Genomic DNA, 19,274 nt, shown 5'->3' on the forward strand with positions numbered 1-19,274 from the left:
TCAGCAAGCACAACCACTCACCCCTACCAGCAACCACAACCACTCACCCCTACCAGGAAGCACAACCACTCATCCCTACCAGAAAGCACAACCACTCACCCGTACCAGCAACCAAAACCACTCAACCTTACCAGCAACCACAACCACTCACCCCTATCAGTAACCACAACCACTCACCCTACCAGCAACCACAGCCACTCTCGCCTACCAGCAACCACAACCACTCGCCCCAACCAGCAACCACAACCACTCGCCCCAACCAGCAACCACAACCACTCACCCCTACCAGCAAACACAACCACTCACCCCTACCAGCAAACACAACCACTCACCCCCTACCAGCAACCACAACCACTCACCCCCTACCAGCAACCACAACCACTCACCCCTACCAGCAACCACAACCATTCACCCCTACCAGCAAGCACAACCACTCGCCCCAACCAGCAACCACAACCGCTCACCCCTACCAGCAAACTCAACCGCTCACCCCTACCAGCCACCACAACCACTCACCCCTACCAGCAACCACAACAACCCACCCTTACCAGCAACCACAACAACCCACCCTTACCAGCAACCACAACCACTCGTCCTTACCAGCAACCACAACCACTCTCCCTTACCAGCAACCACAACCACTCGCCCTTAGCAGCAACCACAACCGCTCAACCCTACCAGCAACCACAACCACTCACCCCTACCAGCAACCACAACCACTCACCCCTACCAGCAACCACAACCACTCACCCTTACCAGCAAGCACAACCACTCACCCCTACCAGGAAGCACAATCACTCACCCCAACCAGCAACCACAACCGATCACCCCTTCCAGCAAACACAACCACTCACCCCTACAAGCAACCACAACCACTCACCCCTACCAGCAACCACAACCACTCACCCTTACCAGCAAGCACAACCACTCACCCCTACCAGGAACCACAACCACTCACCCCTACCAGGAAGCACAATCACTCACCCCTACCAGCAACCACAACCACTCACCCGTACCAGCAACCACAAACACTCACCCCTACCAGCAAGCACAACCACTCACCCTTACCAGCAAGCACAACCACTCACACCAGCAAGCACAACCACTCACCCCTACCAGGAAGCACAACCACTCACCCCTACCAGAAAGCACAACCTCTCACCCCTACCAGCAACCAAAACCACTCAACCTTACCAGCAACCACAACCACTCACCCCTACCAGCAAACACAACCACTCAACCTTTCCAGCAACCACAACCACTCACCCCTACCAGCAACTACAACCACTCACCCCTACCAGCAACCACAACCACTCGCTCCAACCAGCAACCACAACCACTCACCCCTACCAGCAAACACAACCACTCAACCTTACCAGCAACCACAACCACTCACCCATACTAGCAACCACAACCACTCACCCCAACCAGCAACCACAACCACTCACCCCTACCAGCAACCACAACCGCTCACCCCTACCAGCAACCACAACCACTCAACCTTACCAGCAACCACAACCACTCACCCCTACCAACATGCACAACCACTCGCCCCAACCAGCAACCACAACCACTCACCCCTACCAGCAAACTCAACCACTCACCCCTACCAGCCACCACAACCACTCACCCTTACCAGCAACCACAACAACCCACCCTTACCAGCAACCACAACAACCCACCCTTACCAGCACCCACAACAACCCACCCTTACCAGCAACCACAACAACCCACCCTTACCAGCAACCACAACCACTCGCCTTTACCAGCAACCACATCCACTCACCCTTACCAGCAACCACAACCACTCACACTTACCAGCACCCACAACCACTCACCCCTATCAGCACCCACAACCACTCACCCCTACCAGCAAGCACAACCACTCACCCCTACCAGCAAGCACAACCACTCACCCCAACCAGCAAGCACAACCACTCACCCCAACCAGCAAGCACAACCACTCACCCCTACCAGCAACTACAACCACTCACCCCTACCAGCAACTACAACCACTCACCCATACCAGCAACTACAACCACTCACCCCCTACCAGCAACCACAACCACTCACCCCCTACCAGCAACCACAACCACTCACCCCCTACCAGCAACCACAACCATTCACCCCTACCAGCAACCACAACCACTCACCCTTACCAGCAACCACAATCACTCACCCCTACCAGCAAACACAACCACTCACCCCTACCAGCAACTACAACCACTCACCCCTACCAGCAACTACAACCACTCACCCCCTACCAGCAACCACAACCACTCACCCCCTACCAGCAACCACAACCACTCACCCCCTACCAGCAACCACAACCATTCACCCCTACCAGCAACCACAACCACTCACCCTTACCAGCAACCACAACCACTCACCCCTACCAGCAAACACAACCACTCACCCCTACCAGCAACCACAACCGCTCATCCCTACCAGCAACCACAACCACTCACCCCTACCAGCAAGCACAACCACTCGCCCCAACCAGCAACCACAACCGCTCACCCCTACCAGCAAACTCAACCACTCACCCCTACCAGCCACCACAACCACTCACCCCTACCAGCAACCACAACAACCCACCCTTACCAGCAACCACAACAACCCACCCTTACCAGCAACCACAACCACTCGTCCTTACCAGCAACCACAACCACTCTCCCTTACCAGCAACCACAACCACTCGCCCTTAGCAGCAACCACAACCGCTCAACCCTACCAGCAACCACAACCACTCACCCCTACCAGCAAACACAACCACTCACCCCTACCAGCAACCACAACCGCTCACCCCTACCAGCAACCACAACCACTCACCCCTACCAGCAACCACAACCGCTCACCCCTACCAGCAACCACAACCACTCAACGTTACCAGCAACCACAACCACTCACCCCTACCAACATGCACAACCACTCACCCCTACCAGCAACCACAACCACTCACCCCTACCAGCAACCACAACCACTCACCCTTACCAGCAAGCACAACCACTCACCCATACCAGCAAGCACAACCACTCAGCCCTACCAGGAAGCACAATCACTCACCCCAACCAGCAACCACAACCGATCACCCCTTCCAGCAAACACAACCACTCACCCCTACCAGCAACCACAACCACTCACCCCTACCAGCAACCACAACCACTCACCCTTACCAGCAAGCACAACCACTCACCCCTACCAGGAACCACAACCACTCACCCCTACCAGGAAGCACAATCACCCCTACCAGCAACCACAACCACTCACCCGTACCAGCAACCACAAACACTCACCCCTACCAGCAAGCACAACCACTCACCCTTACCAGCAAGCACAACCACTCACACCAGCAAGCACAACCACTCACCCCTACCAGAAAGCACAACCACTCACCCCTACCAGAAAGCACAACCTCTCACCCCTACCAGCAACCAAAACCACTCAACCTTACCAGCAACCACAACCACTCACCCCTACCAGCAAACACAACCACTCAACCTTACCAGCAACCACAACCACTCACCCCTACCAGCAACTACAACCACTCACCCCTACCAGCAACCACAACCACTCGCTCCAACCAGCAACCACAACCACTCACCCCTACCAGCAAACACAACCACTCACCCCTACCAGCAACCACAACCGCTCACCCCTACCAGCAACCACAACCGCTCACCCCTACCAGCAACCACAACCACTCACCCCTACCAGCAACCACAACCGCTCACCCCTACCAGCAACCACAACCACTCAACCTTACCAGCAACCACAACCACTCACCCCTACCAACATGCACAACCACTCTCCCCAACCAGCAACCACAACCACTCACCCCTACCAGCAAACTCAACCACTCACCCCTACCAGCCACCACAACAACCCACCCTTACCAGCAACCACAACAACCCACCCTTACCAGCACCCACAACAACCCACCCTTACCAGCACCCACAACAACCCACCCTTACCAGCAACCACAACAACCCACCCTTACCAGCAACCACAACCACTCGCCTTTACCAGCAACCACAACCACTCGCCTTTACCAGCAACCACATCCACTCACCCTTACCAGCAACCACAACCACTCACACTTACCAGCACCCACAACCACTCACCCCTACCAGCACCCACAACCACTCACCCCTACCAGCAAGCACAACCACTCACCCCTACCAGCAAGCACAACCACTCACCCCAACCAGCAAGCACAACCACTCACCCCTACCAGCAACTACAACCACTCACCCCTACCAGCAAGTACAACCACTCACCCCTACCAGCAAGCACAACCACTCACCCCAACCAGCAAGCACAACCACTCACCCCAACCAGCAAGCACAACCACTCACCCCAACCAGCAAGCACAACCACCCACTCCTACCAGCAACTACAACCACTCACCTCTATTAGCAACTACAACCACTCACCCCTGCTAGCAACTACAACCACTCACCCCTACTAGCAACTACAACCACTCACCCCTACTAGCAACTGCAATCACTCACCCCTACTAGCAACTACAACCACTCACCCCTACTAGCAACTGCAACCACTCATCCCTACCAGCAACCACAACAACCATCTACCCTTCCTCCGCCCACTCCTAACAATATGGAACAATAAGGAACGCGAGGCTACCGAGTAAGCTGTATTACGAAAAATTAACATTCTTTTGTATTGGGCGATGAAAGGAACGGATCCCGAAAAGTGGACAGACAGGAAAGACCAGGAGGTACTGATGTGCACAGCAGTGGGACAAACCAAGCCAGTCATACATCCAACAGGGTCGACCGTGAGATATTCCCGGTGGTATTAAAGCACACTAAACCAGACTATCCTAAGTGGTAAACCCTGCTTCCTTTTTTGCAGCCATTCAGGATTTGACCTCGAATACAAATTACAAAGTTAGATATATTAAAGGGCTTCTCACAGACTAGAGAGCTTCGCTCACATAGAAATACATGCATGGAACATTTTGGACGGTGATGACAGTAAAAGACAATAATGTTAGAGTTAGAACTATGTAAACGATATTATTGGTTCCACGGAACTGTTGAATTCGTCAAATGATACAGCAGAATTCTAGATATTAAAGTGGAAAATGGGGATCTGATAATTATCATACAATAGCATATAAAGAAACATTAGCAACGGCTGAGGAATTCACGGAACAGATAATAATAATATCTTCATTACTACAAGGTATACAGGCCTACCTGACATCAATGACATACTAATACATAGAAAGCGGCTTGATATGTAGAGCATTTCGGGCAAATTAGGTCAGTTATGTCCCAGGATGCGACCCACACCAGTCGACTAACACCCAGGTACCCATTTTACTGATGGGTGAACATGGACAACTGGTGTAAGGAAGCATGCCCAATGTTTCCACCCCTTCACCGGGAATCGAACCTGGACCCTCACTTTGTGAAGTGAGAGCTTTTGCCATCAGGCCACGGGGCACCGTGAGGAAGCGGGTTGCTAACAGCAACAACCTGGTGGACCAGGAAAGCACCAGACAAGCCTGGCTAAAAGCCAGGCTTCAGGAGTAAAAAAAAAAAAAAAAAAAAAAAAAAAAAAAACTCGCGAAACTCATGAAAGGTACATCATAGGTAACGTTTACCCTCCCCTCCCAACAATCCTGTTTCCTTTCCCGCAAACCCTTTACACAGTCCCCTTTCTTCAGCTCAAAACATCCAAACCCCCTCCCTCTCTCACTAAGCATTTCTGGCAGCCTCCCATCACTCATCGCTTCTCGGCTTTTTAGCTAAGATCAAAAGTGTAGTGTAAGTGTACCCTCTCTCCGCTCCGCGAACCCCCCCCCCCCTCCCATCCTCCTTCACTTTCTACCTCTTTCTCTTACCCTTCCCAACAACCACCCCGCCTCCCTTCAAAGTCATCCCTTCCAAACCTTGCTCTTACTCACCCTTTTCAATCCCCCCTCACTTCTCATCTCCCGTTCACCCATCTCCATAAGTTTTCGTTCACAGGGAAGAACAGGCGGTACTCAAGTGCACAGCAGTGGGACAAACCAAGGTGGTCACTCACTCAACAGGGTCGAACGTGAGATATTCCCAGTGGTATTAACGAAGCACACTAAACCAGACTATCCTAAGTTAGCTCTGATACCCTTCATCACTACCCCTAGAATAACCTCTTTTCTCATTGTGTACACACACACACACACACACACACACACACACACACCTGATCCACATGGGGATCCTGAAACATGGAGAGCCATGATGATGGATGTGGTACTGGAAAGCCTCATGCATCAATATGTTAGGGACACTACCAGAGAGAGAGAGAGAGAGAGAGAGAGAGAGGGGAGGACGAACCAGCAAGACCGGACCTCGTGGTCACCCTGAGTAGCTCGGACATTGAGGACATCACATACGAAAGGCTCCTTGGAGCTAGTGATCACATGGTTCTGAGCTTTGAATACATAGTAGAGTTACAAGTGGAGAAGGTAACAGGAGTAGGATGGGAAAAGCCAAACTACATAAAAGGGAATTACACAGGTATGAGGAACTTCCTGCAGGAGGTTCAGTGGGAAAGAGAATTGGCAGTAAATGGAATGGACTACAAACAAATTGAAGGAGGCAGAGGAAAGGTTTGTTCCCAAGGGCAATAGAAATAATGGAAAGACCAGACCGAGACCTTTGTTTACCCGAAGGTGTAGGGAGGCAAAAAACTAAGTGCACTAGAGAATTGAAAAAGTACAGATGACAAAGGGCCAAGGAAAATAAGGTGACTAGTCGAAGAGCCAGAAACGAGTATGCACAGATAAGGAGGAAGGCCCAGTGACAATACGAAAACAACATAGCCTCGAAAGTCAAGTCTGACCCGAAGCTGTTGTATAGCCACGTCAGGAGGAAGACAACAGTCAAGGACCAGGCAATCAGGCTGAGGAAAGAAAGTGGGGAGCTCACAAGAAATGACCAAGAAGTGAGGAGTTCAACATGAGATTCAAGGAAGTATTTACAGTGAAGTCGACCTTAATACTCTCAAAGGTGGTGGGACCGGACATCTCTCCATGGGTCCTTAGAGAGGGAGCAGTGACGCTGTGTGTGCCACTAACCACAATTTTCAACACATCCATTGAAACTGGGCAACTACCTGAGGCATGGATGATGGCAAATGTAATCCCCTATTTTTAAGGAGACAGAAACTAGGCACTAAACTATAGCCCAGTGTAACTGACGTGTATAGTCTGCAAAGTCATGGAGAAGATTATCAGGAGGAGGGTGAGGGAGCACCTAGATGGGAACAAGCTTCTTAGCGACAACCAGCATGGATTCATGGAAGGCAAATCCTGTGTCACAAACCTACTCGAGTTTTATGACAAGGTAACGGAAGACACGAGAGGGATGGGCAGACTGCATTTTCCTGGACTGCAAGAAGGCCTTCAAGACAGATCTTCACAAGAAATTAGTGCAGAAGCTAGAGGATCAGGCAAGTATAACAGGAAGGGCACTGCAAAGGATCAGAGAATACCTGACATGGAGGCAACAACGAGTCATGGTACGGAATGAGGTATCACAGTGGGCGCCTGTGACGAGTGGGGTTCCACAGGGGTCACACCTAGGACCAGTGCTATTTTTGGTATATGTGTATGACATGATGGAAGAGATAGACTCAGAAGTGTTCCTGTTTACAGACGAGGATAATTAAATCGGATTAGGATTAGGCAGGATTACAAAGACCTGGACAGGTTGAACGTGTGTTCCAGCAACTGGCTCCTCGAATTTAACCCCGCCAAATGCAAAGTTCTGAAGATAGGGGAAGGGCAAAGAAGTATAGGCCAAAGACTGCAAACCTCACTCAAGGAAAAAGATCTCGTGGTGTGTATAATATCGAGCACATCTCCTGAAGCGCACATCAATCAAAAAACTGCTGCAGCATATGGGCGTGTAGATGAATGGTTCACAGAACCGACACATATGGGCGCCTGACAAACCCGAGAATAGCGTTCCTATACCTCAGTAAGGAATCGTTCAAGACTGTACACCGTGTATGTCAGACCCATACTGGAGTATGCAGCACCACTTTGGAACCCACACCTGGTCAAACACGTCAAGAAATTAGAGAAAGTGCAAAGGTTTGCAATAAGGCTAGTTCCAGAGCTAAGGGAAATGTCCTACGAAGAAAGGTTAAGGGATATCGGCCTGACGACACTGGAGGACAGGAGGGTTAGGGACATCATGATAACGATATATAAAATACTGTGAGGAATTGACAAGGTGGACAAAGACAGAATGTTCCAGAGATGGGACACAGGAAAAAGGGGTCACAATTGGAAGTTGAAGACTCAGATGAGCCAATGAGATGTTAGGAAGTATTTCTTTAGTCATAGAGGTGTCAGGAAGTGAAATAGTCTAGCAAGTAATGTAGTGGAGGCAGGAACCACACATAGTTTTAAGACGAGGTATAATAAAGCTCATGGAGCAGGGAGAGAGAGGACCTAGTAGCGGTCAGTGAAGACGCGTGGCCAGGAGTTATGACCGGACCCTTGCAACCAGAAATAGGCGAGTACACACACACACACACACACACACACACACACACACACACACACACACACACACACACACACACACACACACACACACACACACACACATACACACGACATACAAAATACTGAGAGGAATTGACAAGGTGGACAAAGACAGGATGTTCCAGAGATTGGACACAGTAACAAGGGGACACAGTTGGAAGCTGAAGACACAGATGAATCACAGGGATGTTAGGAAGTATTTCTTCAGCCACAGAGTAGTCAGTAAGTGGAATAGTTTGGGAAGCGATGTAGCGGAGGCAGGATCCATACATAGCTTTAAGCAGAGGTATGATAAAGTTCACGGCTCAGGGAGAGTGACCTAGTAGCGATCACTGAAGAGGCGGGGCCAGGAGCTCGGACTCGACCCCCGCAACCTCAACTAGGTGAGTACACACACACACACACACACACACACACACACACACACACACACACACACACACACACACACACACACACACACACACACCTACACACCTACCTACCTACCTCAGTATGAAGGTACGAGTGACGTAAGGCTGCAAACACAACAAGCCATAATTAACTTTTTGAAAACTTTCTAACGGGGATGGGGGTGGGGATGGGTTGAAAATACGTAAAGTTCTAATCAGAGATGTGTGGAAACACCGTGAGCCATCTAAAGTTGTGGAGAACATGGAGAAATTATAAAGGTAGTGGGTTATCATCCATTTATTACGAGGGAAGAGTGAGTCACAGGTGAGGCAGGTGGCCCGCCTCCCTCCCACCAAACTCTCTAGGCTAATGTAAATGACATCTACAACTGTCGCGAGTGCCAGACCACACTTGTCCTCTCCTACACCCAAATCTGTTAAAAAAATTATTTTACACAGATCAGTTTTACAGGTTAAGAACTGTTACCCAACCTCAGCTCATTTCAAAGCCCCAGCCCTGCGTGAGGTATACAACCACCCCCAGGATCCCACCCACAACAGTTGACTAACACCCAGGTACCTACTTACTGCTAGGTTAACAGGAAAAACAGGTGTAAGGAAACATGACCAATGTTTCCACCCAGCCGGGAATCGAACCACAGACACTCGGCACATGAGCCGACGCGCTATCAACCAAGCCAAGCGTGTAATTAAAACCGAAAAGTTGTTAAATGACACATTTGGGTAACTGATAATTATTTTTCCAGAAACATCCTACTGTTAAGCCAGTAATTATACTAGTACCATTATACTGTTATGCCAATAATTATACTAGCAGCAAACTACTGTTATGCCAGTAATTTTATTAACAGCAATCTTCTGTTATGCTAGTAATTATACTAGCATTCTACTGGTATGCTAGTAATTATACTAGCATTCTACTGGTATGCTAGTAATTATACCAGCAGCATTCTACTGGTATGCTAGTAATTATACCAGCAGCATTCTACTGGTATGCTAGTAATTATACTAGCATTCTACTGGTATGCCAGTAATTATACTAGCATTCTACTGGTATGCTAGTAATTATACTAGCATTCTACTGGTATGCTAGTAATTATACCAGCAGCATTCTACTGGTATGCTAGTAATTATACCAGCAGCATTCTACTGGTATGCTAGTAATTATACTAGCATTCTACTGGTATGCCAGTAATTATACTAGCATTCTACTGGTATGCCAGTAATTATACTAGCATTCTACTGTTATGCCAGTAATTATACTAGCAGCATTATACTGTTATGCCAGATATAATGCCAGCAGCATTCTACCGTTTTGCTAGTAATTATATTAGAAGAATTCTGTTATACAAGTAATTATGCTAGCTCCATTCATCTGATATAGTAGTAATTATACTAGCAATATTCTACTGTTATGCCTTTAATTATACTAGCTGCATTCTACTGTTAAGCTAGTAATTATACCTTCTGCATTCTACGGTTATGCCAGTAGTTATACTAGCATTCTGCTGTTATGCCAGTAATTATACTAGCAGCATTCAACTGTTATGCCCGAAACTGTTGTTGCAGCATTCTAATGTTTTGCCAGTAATTATACTAGCAGCATTCTACTGGTATGTCAGTAATTATACCAGTAGCATTCTACGGTTATGCGAGTAATTATACTAGCAGCATTCTACTATTATGCCAGCAATTATACTAGCAGCATTCTATTGTTATGCGAGATATTATACTAGCAGTTTTTTGGTCAATTATATCAGCATCTTGCTATGTCTGTAATTGTGAGGCCAGCAGTAACAGCCTGTTTGACCAGGCGCTGACCCACAGCGAGGCCTGTTCATGGACCGGCCCGCGAGGGCTTTGATCCCAGAAACGCCCTCCAGGTATACTTCCTGATACACCTCCAGGTATACTCAACGTGCTATGCTTGTAATTATATCAACAGCATATTAGTGTATGTTTTCAGCTATTCTAGCGTATGTCCGTAATTTTACCAGCAGCATTCCTGTGAGGGAAAAGTTCAATAGATAGGAGTAGCGATATAGTAACAATAGTTTCATTGCCGGCTACTAGTTAAGGTAGGGTAAGTCCAGCTCCCGCTATCCCCTCCCCCTTTTTCCCCCTCCCCGAAAGTGATAGTTTGCTTGCCGGCTACTTGTTAAGGTAGGGTCAGTCTAGCTCCCGCTATCCCTTCCCCTCCTTCCCCCCCCTCCCCCGAAAGGTGACGTGTGGGGCTCCGGTCCAAACAGTAATCACTAGACTCACAGCTCCCAGCACTACTGTAAGTAAATGCCTGCCTTGTATTCTAGTGGATTTATTGGTTGAAAGCTTCACTTTTGACCAATAAGAAACTTAGTCTTTTCATCCTTGCTCTAAGTTGACTGTTGTAATAATCACCACGTCTTTTAGTTATTGTACTTATCATGGAGAGTGATTTCTTAAGCAGTGGGTAACCTGTCTTTCTTTCCAGCTTGAATGACAGAATGGGTCACCTGCCAATCAACGAGTAAAATTGAAGGAGACGAACTAACGTTCGGAGATGTCCCAAATTTTAACCTACTTACCTGTTTGTGTATGCAAGTAGCAGGATATAACCCCTCATCACTGCAGTGGAAAAAAACCCTGCTTTCCTGTCATCGGGACGAATTAATCACGGCTATATTGTGAAGAACTAGCCAGTGGGTTGTAACAAACACCTGCGACCCTCCCCCCCCCCCCATCATCAGCAGCGGCTACGATTTCAACAACACGCAGTGTCACCAACACCAGACACCCAAGTTTTAGAAATATTAGCGTTGAATTCAGGTATCATTTACATTTTTCATTTTCTTTAATGTAGGATCAATATTTCATATTTAAGTGTTTTACATTTTATATTTTCTAAATAATAAATTGTTTGTCAGTTTTTGTTCTTTTTCTATTCATTAATTTTCCTGAGGAGGAGCCAGCTTTGGTAATACTGCCTGAAGTTGTTACAGAGCTGAGTAAGCCTTCACAAGTGGCGACCTTGCCAGGATCACCTCTACTGAATCAACGCCGCATACCACAGACGGTTACCACCAGCCATGAGTAATCATTCTCTATGGTAGGACTACAGTACAGGTATTTAAAGGACTTGGTGATTGTTATAGTCTCAATTTATTGTAAGGGAAGTCAGGATATAATTAATTCTGCCACCTAATTTTGTGTGAGCTTGAAACACTTTGGAGGATCGGACTCTAGGGACCCGAGATTTTCCAGTGACAATGTTTCATTGAGCTCTTTATTATATCAAGGGAACTGTCATAGGACACTCTTGATTTGTTGGCGAGAAGATTGGATGGTCAAGGGACCCCATTCTACTTACTGTTTGCTCGGAGCCGGCATAGAACCCTTAGTTTTAATTAATACATATTGTTTAATTGAAGTAGGGATCGAGCCCTCGGTTTATTTGCAGTTTGAGCGGAGCAGGAATTGAACCCTCCATTTTCTTTAATACCCGTTTCATTTCCCGTGATAGTTTAAGTTATTCTTGCAAGCATGGAGGAATACCAGTTTTGGATGAACGCTGGAAGTAAGTTAGGAATAACGGAAAAATTTAGTATCTTTCATTAGTGCTAAGATCCAGGAAAGACTTGAAAGAGAGAGAATTGAGAGAGAAGAAAGACAGCTAGAAAGGGAAAGAGAAGAGAAAATAAGGAGAGAGAGACTCGAAAGAGAAGAGAAAAAGGAGAGAGAACCTTTAAAGACAGGAGAAAGAGAGAATTGAGAGAGAAATCCGAGAAAGACATTTAGAAAGAGCGTGAAGACCAAAAAGAGCGTGATAGACTTGATCGTGAGGAAAGAGCAAGAGAACATGAGGAACAAGCTATGTGAGGAACAAGTTAAATTAAGAGAACTTGAGGAAAGAGCAAAGGATAGAGAACACGAGTTAATAGAGAGAAAAGGATCGCGAGCTCGAAAAATCTCGCCTTGAATTAGAGAATAAAAAGTTAACTTTTACACAATTAGAGGAAGGAGTAATTGAACATCATGCAGCTAGTGCACATATTCCAACACCTAATTTACCTCCCTTCACAGAGGGTGAAGACATTACTTCATACATTATCACGTTTGAAAATACCGCTACCCTCTGTGAATGGCCTGCTGACACCTGGGCTACTAGGTTAGGAATGTTATTTTCTGGTACAGCCTTGAATATCTATGCAACTTTGTCGCAGGATATATGTAATTATAGCCTACTGAAGAAGGCAATCCTTAAAGCATTAAAGCATATCAAAAAACCACTAATTCTTACAGGAAAGATTTCAGGTATGCCACCTTACAGCCTGGCCAGAACTTTCAGCAGTTACAGGTAACACTCTTTCGTTTGTTCGACTTTTGGATAGAGTTCAGGAATTGATCACAGTTATGAATCTCTTAGAGACTTCATGGTTGCTGACCAGTTCCTGACAGCTCTTCCCAATCAGATAAGAACATTCATCAGAGAACGTAACCTGATTAAAGCTGAGGAAGTTGCTGAGGCTGCTGACCTGTATGCTGAGGCTCACAATTCCTATAAAGACCTAAAGGGATCGAACCCTAAAGGCAAGGGTTTATCAGACCTGAAGAAATCAAAGCCTCTAGTGGAAAGTAAAATGACTTCTTTTATTCCTGTTTGTCATTTGTGTGGTGTTAAGGGACATAAACGTCCAGATTGTCCTTCTAAGAAGGTCCAAAAAGTTGGAAGATGTTTTAAAGACTGTAATGACCAAGCACCCTTCTGTTCAGAAACAGTTAATGGACTTAATGTATCTACCATTTTACGAGACACTGGATGCACATGTATAGTCATTTCTGATAAGCTGTTCCCTAATCTTAAAGAAACTCATTCCTCTGCTATACTTTCAGACTACTTGGGCCGTAGAGACTTTTCCTACCATCCGTTGTTACATTAGGTCTAAATGGTTCACAGGTTGGTCTGCAGCCGTACTAGCTCCCATCACTTCTTGCTCCGTACTAATAGGTAATGTAAAAGGTGCCATTCTTCCTTCTGAGGTTGACCTTTCATCACCAAAGATGGACATAAGTGTTTCAGATCCTCTTCCTGTAGAGTCAGAGAAGCCCCTCGAAAGTTCAGATGAGATAATGTCTCGTGAGATTCATGTGGGATTAAAAACCAGTGATGCTACTCTCGAAAGCGAGGTAGTAGGATCACCGGTTCACTTGTTAGATGAAAGTGAAGATATCACCTCCGATACCATAAATGTCTTGACTAGGGCTCAGACCAAAGCCCAGGCTTCTTCTACTGTCCATCCTTTGATTTTCCCTGACTTTAAGCCTTTAGATATATCGACTTGTGGCTTAGCGCTTCTTTTTGATTATAATAATAATAGATATATCGAAGGACTCCTTTGTCAATTTGCAACGTAATTGCCCTTCTCTTCAGAATTGCCATAATGCCGCTAAACAAAATAAAGTTATCCAAAGGAAAAACTTTTCATATAAATTTGAATATACAAAGGGTATCTTGTACAAGTCAGTATTCAAATTAAATTCAGATGATAGACTATTCCATCTTAGTTGTTCCAAGTCAATGCAAAGAGACTGTTCTTAAAATGGCTCATGACCTGCCAGTGGCCGGACATTTCTCGCATCGTAAAACCTTAAATAAAATTAGGGAAACCTATTTTTGGCCAAAAATGTCCTCAGATGTCACTACCTATTGTAGATCGTGTAAAGTTTGCCAACTGTCATCCTCCCGAGGTACCAGGCGAGTACCTATGGTCAAAATACCAGTCTTTATGGTACCCTTTGAAAGAGTAGCCATTGACATCGTTGGTCCTTTATCTCCACTTTCATCTGGGGGACATGGATATATATTAACATTAGTTGATTATGCTTCGAGTTTCCCTGAAGCTGTACCCTTAAAGACTATAACTACTACAGAGGTGGCTGAAGCCCTTTTGTCAATCTTCTCCAGAGTGGGCATCCCTAGAGAAATTTTGTCTGACCGTGGGACACAATTCACATCTGACTTAATGCAACATCTATACCAACTTCTGGGAGTGAAGTCTCTCTTCACCACACCCTATCATCCCAGCTGTAATGGGAGGATTGAGCGCCAGCATTTGATTCTCAAGTCCATTTTAAGGAAACTTTGCTCCCTTAAACCTAAGGAGTGGCATCGTTACCTACCCTGCGCTTTGTTTGCCATGAGGGAAGTTCCCAGTGACTCTTTGGGGTTTTCACCTTTTGAACTTCTCTATGGAAGACAGGCCAGAGGCCCATTGTCCATCCTTCATGACTTATGAACTAATGAGGACATAAAGGCTGAGGTTCAGTTTTATCAGTTTCTCCTTGACCTTAGATCCAAACTTGGAGACCTCTGACATAGTTTCGAAAAACTTAAGCTTGTCAATGAACCAGTACAAAACCTATTTTGATTCCAAAAGTCAGAGGAGAAGTTTTAAAGTAGGAGATGAAGTTCTGGTACTTTTGCCTATCAAGTCAAATAAATTATTAGTAGCATGGAAAGGTCCATATAAAGTATTAAAAATTTGTGGGAAAGTTGACTACCTCATAGAAGTCAAGGGGAAACCTAAGCTTTATCATGTCAACATCCTTAAGAAATATTACCGAAGACATTCGGTTAACTGCCTTAATAACTTTGACTTAGTTTTTCCACACGAACTTGATAAAACAACTGAAGAATGTAAGGTGTGCGTAATTGACACCTCTAAATTAGACTATGATGAAGAACTACATGACTTGGGGACTCTTGACCACTCGGGCGCAACCAACATTAATATTAATGAATCTTCGGATGACCATATGAGACATGAACTACAATGTGTGAGTAACTTTTCAAACGTCTTTACTGATATTCCAGGTGTTACCTCCACGGTAGTCCATAAGATTGACTTACTGACGGACAATCCGATCAAACGGAAATTATACCCAGTTCCAGTTCACCTTAGGGATGCATTTGACCGAGAAGTAGACAAATTATTAAAACTAAAGATCATCGAACCTTCAGTATCTTCATATTGTTCACCAGTAGTCATGGTTAAGGAGGAGGATAATTCATATAGACTTGCAATTGACTTCAGAGGCCTTAATGCTATAACTCGGTGGGATGCTGAGCCTATGCCCTTAATAGATAGCGATCTACACAAATTTTATGACTTCCTTCTTTTCAGAGATTGATATTGCGCAGGCATATCAAGTAATGTTAGATCCTTCTTCTAAGCAGTACACCGCTTTTCCTACACACCAAGGACTGATGCAATATAGAACTATGCCCTTCGGTTTGGTAACTGCCTGTGCTACCTATGAGAGACTGATGAGAAAGGTCTTGGGTAATATGCCAAATGTTTCAGTTTATTTTGATAACATTTACGTAATGACATCCACGTGGGGCGAACATATCCAAACATTAACATCAGTTTTGCGTAGGTTATGCTCACATGGCCTCACTGCCAAGCCGAAGAAATGCTTCCTTGGGTATAACAAGATTAGATATCTTGGACTGATATTTTCTAATAACTCTCTGCAGCCTCTCCCCAGTAAGATCAAAGCTTAATTAGAATTTAAATTCCCCAAAACCAAGAAGCTCATGCGTAGCTTTCTTGGTTCTGTAAATTTTTATGCACGGTTTATCCCGAACCTTACTGATATTACAGGCATCTTATCCGACTTCCTTAAAAAGTCTGTGAAGGAACCTCTTGAACTTTCCAACGTAGCTCGGGAAAAGTTTAATGAGATTAAAAGTATCTTTTCGAAAGACCCTATACTTAAGATTCCAGATATTAATAAAACATTTTGTTTAAGAACTGATGCCTCCAATACTGGCTTAGGTGCGGTGTTACTACAATACCATGATGGTACTCCCTTCCCTGTATGCTTCCTAAGCCGGAAACTCCTTACCGCAGAAACGAGATACGCCACCATAGAAAAGGAATGTTTAGCTCTTGTGTGGGGTATCTCCAAGCTTAAATTTTATTTGCTGGGAAAAGAATTCATTTGACAGATGGATCACAAACCTTTGATATACCTAGAAACTTTTAAGGGAACCAACAGTCGCCTCTTGACGTGGACATTGGCACTCCAAGCTTTTAAGTTCCAATGGTTCATCCAATTATTTCTGACTGGTTAAGTCGTGACAGTCAGTAGATTTGTTGCCTTACGCGACTTCCACATGCTAGAACTTTTTCCTTGCCTATTCTTCTTATACTCCTTGACTATAAGTCTTGGTATGGGGGAGTGTGAGGGAAAAGTTCAATAGATAGGAGTAGCGATATAGTAACAATAGTTTCATTGCCGGCTACTAGTTAAGGTAGGGCAAGTCCAGCTCCCACTATCCCCTCCCCCTTTTTCCCCCTCTGCGAAAGTGATAGTTTGCTTGCCGGCTACGTGTTAAGGTAAGGTAAGTCTAGCTCCCGCTGTTCCCACTTTTTTTTTTTTTTTTTTTTCCACCCCCCCCCACCCCAAAAGTGATAGTTTGATTGCTGGCTGCTTGTTAAGGTAGGGTCAGTCTAGCTCCTGCTATCCCTTCCTCTCCTTCCCCCCCCCCCCGAAAGGTGACTTGTGATGCTCCGGTCCAAACAGTAATCACTAGACTCACAGCTCCCAGCACTACTGTAAGTACATGCCTGCCTTGTATTCTAGTGGATTTATTGGTTGAAAGCTTCACTTTTGACCAATAAGAAACTTAGTCTTTTCAGCCTTGCTCTAAGTTGACTGTTGTAATAATCGCCACGTCTTTTAGGTATTGTACTTATCATGGAGAGTGATTTCTTAAGCAGTGGGTAACCTGTCTTTCTTTCCAGCTTGAATGACAGAATGGGTCACCTGCCAATCAAAGAGTAAAATTGAAGGAGACGGACTAACGTTCGGAGATGTCCCAAATTCTGATCCACTTACCTGTTTGTGTATGCAAGTAGCAGGATATAACCCCTCATCATTGAAGTGGGGGAAAAAAAGCCTGCTTTCCTGTCATCGGGACGAATTAATCACGGCTATACTGTGAATAACTAGCCAGTGGGTTGTAACAAACACCTGCGACCCCCCCCCCTCCCATCAGCAGCGGCTACGATTTCAACAACACGCAGTGTCACCAACACCAGACACCCAAGTTTTATAAATATTAGCGTTGAATTCAGATATTTATAATTTTCGTTTTTCATTTTCTTTAATGTTGGATCAATATTTCATATTGAAGTGTTTTATATTTTCTAAATAAATTGTTTGTCAGTTTTTGTTCTTTTTCTATTCATTAATTTTCCTGAGGAGGAGCCAGCTTTGGTAATACTGTCTGAAGTTGTTACAGAGCTGAGTAAGCCTTCACAATTCCATACCTGAAATTATACTAAATTTGCTGAATATATTAATTATACCAATATCATGCCGCGTCCGTAATTTTACCAGCAAAATTCTATACTAGTAATTACTCTGACATTTCTTCGTAATTATACGAAAATGCTACACCAAAAACATCCTACCTCTCAAAATATACCAGCAACATCAGCAAATTTACCAGCACAAATTGCATTTAGGTGTGTTCTTGACACAAGAAGTACTGTAACCTCACTGACTGTATCACATATTATTGCTTCCATTATCAGAGAAACACGCAGCGGGATACCATTTGTTTGAAATTAAATATTGTTCAATGAATAATACACAACTCTGCATCCGCCACTGATTATTATCCTTTACACCTATTAGTGAATGGCTCACTCGCACCTCAGCACTGATCACTGAATAATACTTACACTTCTGCACTAATTACTGCACACTGTGCTCACACCTCAGCACCAATTACTGAACAAACCGCTTACTCTACACTAATCACTAAACAAAGCACTCACACCTGGTAAGTAGTACACTCACGCTTCAGCACCCGAAAATGACCAGTTCATGGAGGGGCCGATGCTCGTACCTACGTAGCTGACGAAGTGGGGGACACAATAACTGTTGCTTTATATAGATATGCAGGAACAAGGTATGAATGAGAAATAAAAGGGACCAGGAAAACACATCACAAACACGTACTACTACTGATAGCAGCGAGTCTCTTAGCTTAACCTCGGTGACTCTAACCGCATAGTGACAACTCGGTGGGGGACCTCAGTCTCTCTCTGGGCGCCTGGACGTTGACACATGCGTGAGAGTGCATGCTGTCCTCTCTCTTAGTGACGCGCCCTCTTAGAGCAGCGTGTGAATTGCTAGTCTTTCCGGAGTGTACATTCCGACGTGCAAGCGTATGTGATGGCGTGTTTAATGCAGAGCTGAGGGACGAGTACGTCTTTGGTAAGTGTTGTAAC

General features: G+C 45.5%; 1 protein-coding gene across 3 annotated transcripts in view; it reads left to right on the forward strand.

Moving 5' to 3' along the window:
* The window catches only part of LOC128694484 (inactive rhomboid-related protein 2-like), a 79,463-nt gene that overhangs the window by 27,398 nt on the left and 32,791 nt on the right, over positions 1 to 19,274 (forward strand). The window contains exon 1 of one of the 3 annotated variants that reach the window (XM_070099901.1): positions 19,058 to 19,260. The exons of 1 other annotated variant lie outside the window; for it this stretch is intronic. The gene's annotated coding sequence lies outside the window, so the exon portion shown is untranslated. Of the gene's footprint in view, positions 1 to 19,057; positions 19,261 to 19,274 lie in introns of those variants that run through there. One more of the 3 variants, XM_053785003.2, reaches the window with a different exon arrangement.

The sequence above is a fragment of the Cherax quadricarinatus genome, chromosome 70 (genome assembly GCF_038502225.1).
Source record: "Cherax quadricarinatus isolate ZL_2023a chromosome 70, ASM3850222v1, whole genome shotgun sequence".
Lineage (NCBI taxonomy): Eukaryota > Metazoa > Arthropoda > Malacostraca > Decapoda > Parastacidae > Cherax > Cherax quadricarinatus.